At 41.0% G+C, this 4,007-nt stretch overlaps 1 pseudogene; it reads left to right on the top strand.

The window, feature by feature from the left end:
* The first annotated feature begins 1,395 nt into the window (after positions 1-1,395).
* LOC140465577 (probable G-protein coupled receptor 139) lies at positions 1,396-3,717 on the top strand (annotated as a pseudogene).
* The last annotated feature ends 290 nt before the right edge of the window (positions 3,718-4,007 follow it).

Below are 4,007 nucleotides of genomic sequence, written 5' to 3' on the forward strand. Positions count from 1 at the left end.
AATACTACTTGCAATTCAGTATGGCCACTTCATCAAACCTGCACATCCCTGAATACTACAGGCAATTCAGCATGGCCAACTAACCGAATCTGCACATCCCTGAATAGTACAGAAAATTCGGCATAGCCAACTCACCGAACACCTGCACATCCCTGAATACTACAGGCATTTCAGTATTGCCAATTCACTGAACCTACACATCCCTGAATACGACAGGTAAGTCAGCATGGCCAATTCACCGAACCTGCATGTCTTTGGATTGTGGCAATAAACCCAGCCAGACACCCGCACAACGTGCAAACTCCACAGACACAGTCACCCGAGGCTTGAATCGGACCTGGGTCCCCGAGCGCTGTGAGACACTAGTGCGAACCACTGAGCCTTCGTGCCACCCACAAAGGTGAAGGGTTTGCTTGTTGGTGAGTTTAAGAGTTTTCTCGATATTATACCCATCTTTCATGACCAAAATACGTTCATGTACTTTGAGACCTCTTGTTTCAGGAGTATTTCGCCCCCACAAAACCGCCTATCTCTGCCTCAGTTATGGGACTGGAGTCACGTATATCCGTAGACCAAGATGGCACAGCACATTTCCTTCCCTAATGGACAATAATGATGTGGAGATGCTGATGTTGGACTGCTGTGGGGAAAGTCAGATGACCCCAGGTTCTAGTCGAACAGATTTATTCAGAATCTCCTGCTTTGGGAGCGCTGCTCCTACATCAGTTGAAGTGCTTCCTGTTGTGATTTGGAATAAATTTGTTGGATTATAACCTGGTGCCATGTGACTTTTGCCTTTGGACAGTAATGAAGAAGGTGGGCTTTTCTGACATTCAGAACTTGTTTACTGTTCAGTATTAGAACCTTAATCAATATTTAAATAAAAATATAATTTCAAACCCCACGTTGATGCCATCCTTGTATTGAAATGCAGATTCCCATGAAAATATAAACTGGTTCTTCTGAGCAATAATCTAGTGATAATAACATTGTAAAGTCACCTCATGGCATCATATGAAATGAAGGGGCTGATAACATTCTGAGTCCGGATTCAAGCAGAAGCCAATTCATTGACAGATAGAGGTAACAATGTCCCACAGGTCAATGGGGACGAGAAAGGGGGCTGGTACTAATGAAGTTGTCCTTGCAGCGATTCGATAAACCTCATGAGAACATTGCGTTGCAACACCTCATCGCTAAACCTGTCCCATCAACAGGGAATTAAGGCAACAATCGCAAGCTGTTTGCTCAAATGAGGCGAAAACAGGTTGAGCAATGTTGAAACCTCAGTGTCCCAGTGGATAACTTTTAGGGCATAAGATACATGCTCTGAAAATGAGGGTAATTCAGTAATTTGCCCATCAGCACGAAGGGACAGAATAATTCATAACGAAAATGCATCGACAAATTCAGTTAGTCAGAAAAATATATTACCTGATGCTGGCGTTCATTGGGCTCCCTGGTAAGTATCTGTAAACCATGAGGTTGCAGAATGATGTGCATGAGGTCATTACTGTTCTGTGTGGAATTACTCAACAGCTCGAGCTGCTTCCGTGACCGTGGAAATAGCTCGACATTCTTGAGTTCATCTGTCTCTTCATGTGGAGCTTGTTGTGCCATCTATATGGACGTAGTCAGGAATATCATTACACTAACGCTGTCATCGTGAATGACTTGTGTGAATTAATCTGTTGGCTCAACTGCCTGGATTTCAATTCTGTTCTCTGTTATAACATTTTATACTTTTTTGGGAAGTCATGCACGGTTAAATCAATGGTCCCTGTGTGAACCCATTCTTATTGGCCCCGTTGAGTATATTATTATTTTACCGAGTTCAGGCCCGAACGGGAATACAAACCTGACTGCACTGACCCTCTGTGTTTCTGAAGGACCGTTCGGTCCAGGATGCTTTTCAGGGCAGGGCAGAAACGGACATTTCTTCCAAGTCGTGTTATTGTTGTACTCACTGCTGCTGCCTGAGCTATTCCCCTCCCCCAGGAAGCTGCCAATTTGGGGTAATGAGCAAGCTGATATAATGACTTAAATATTATGTAGTAAACATTTAGTATACCAGTTTTCCAGAGTTTGAGAGATTTCACTTCTTTTATACAATTATTCATCTCGTTTACTTCACATGGCAGACACTCCATTTTCTCACAACTCTTTGAGTAAAGGATTTATTTGAATTCTTTCGTGGATTTCTGAGAGACCGTCTTTTATTAGTGAAATTCAAACTGGGCGCCCACAATGTCGTCATTATGTTACCCCACATTCCATTTCTAAACACTTTGTTATTTATATTGTCTCTGTTGGTTCATGACTAATGTCTCTCATATGCGCTGAACAGAAATACATCTAACACAAAATGTCCTAATTTCTGCAATCTCTCAGATATAATTTGAATATGCGACCAGACCAATTACCATAACCCCACCATCCCAAACCTCTCAAAATATACTCCGGAGACAGCCCTGAGCCGAACTCTTATTTATCTGAATGTAAGTGTAAGGCGCTCTGTTCCAAATGTGGTTCAATCATTCGGATTGAAGCAGAACACACATTTGTCTTATTTAACCATGTTATGAGGCTAATGAAATCAAGAACAAACATAATTATAATTTAACTGAAATATTTAACAAAATAATCTATGACTTAACCATAGCCGGGTCCTCACGCATTTTGTTTTAAATCTCGCCCTTGTGGTCTTGGCTTTAATCGGGAAACTGTCAGTGATATCACATCTCAGTTGTGATGTGTTCTGCTTCTCTTTGTACAGTTAATGTGTTGGCAATCGTGGTTTTATCGCAGGGAAAGTGTGGCCTTTCTCCATGCATCACTTTGTACCTGGTTGCCATGGCAGCAGCGGATCTATTGGCAATAATCACTGATGTCATACTTCATCGAATCAATGACTATTATTTCCCATTAAATTTCCTGAGTATCACTCCTGTATGCAGTGTTCGTTATGTCTTGCTCCGTGCAGCTGTCGACTGTTCTGTCTGGTTCACTGTCTCTTTGACCTTTGACCGATTTGTAGCCATTTGTTACCAGAAGTTGAAAACGAGATATTGTACCAAGAAAACTGCAGCCGTGGTTCTCGCAACAACAGGCACTCTGCTCTGTTTAAAAAATATTCCCAAGTACTTCAGATTTAAACCGAAAGTGATAGTTGATAATGTACCGTTTTTCTGCTCTAATAAGCGAAGTTATTTTACTGACCCGAGATGGATTGGATTTCGGAAGTTTGAAAAGGTCTTAACCCCATTGATACCATTCGGGTTAATTCTGTTCCTCAACATTCTGACAGTCAAACACATTTTCAAGGTCAGTCGAATCCGAAAGGGCCTAAAGTGTCAAAACAAGACCCTGGACCACAGTGACCCAGAGTTGGGAAACAGAAGAAAGTCTGTGATTTTACTCTTCAGCATTTCGGGCTGATTTATACTTCTTTGGTTAGTGTATATTTTATATATTTTTGATGTCTCTTCTTACCTAGATGAGTATTCCTTCTATATCTTTGAAAATGTTGCCTTTCTGCTGCGGAACCTGAGCTGCTGCACAAACACATTTATTTATGTGGTGACTCAGGCCAAGTTCAGAGAGCAGTTAAAAAGTTCAGTAAAATGTTTGGTGACGTCAATTGTTAAATTCTTTATAAAAAGTTGCAAACCAACAGTTTCGGTTTATTCAGCAGATCAGGGGAAAACTGTCAAATAGAAATTCTGAAAGATGACAGCTGGAGGTACAACCCAATGTCAACAACACTGACCGTCCCAACTTCAGCTCAATCACGTCGATTGTCTATTCTTCATACCGACTCAGGGAAAAAAATAATTAAACTCAGTACGGAATGAAATATCCCATTCATTGGAAATGTTGACTCAAGTCATTATTCTTGTTTTCACATTATCGATACTTCTGTTATTATAAACATGTCTTATTATTAACAGTAGTTATGGTCGTGTTAGTGAGGATTGTGATGGCTGTGCATAAGGAAACATAATGTC

Source organism: Chiloscyllium punctatum, chromosome 42, assembly GCF_047496795.1.
Source record: "Chiloscyllium punctatum isolate Juve2018m chromosome 42, sChiPun1.3, whole genome shotgun sequence".
Lineage (NCBI taxonomy): Eukaryota > Metazoa > Chordata > Chondrichthyes > Orectolobiformes > Hemiscylliidae > Chiloscyllium > Chiloscyllium punctatum.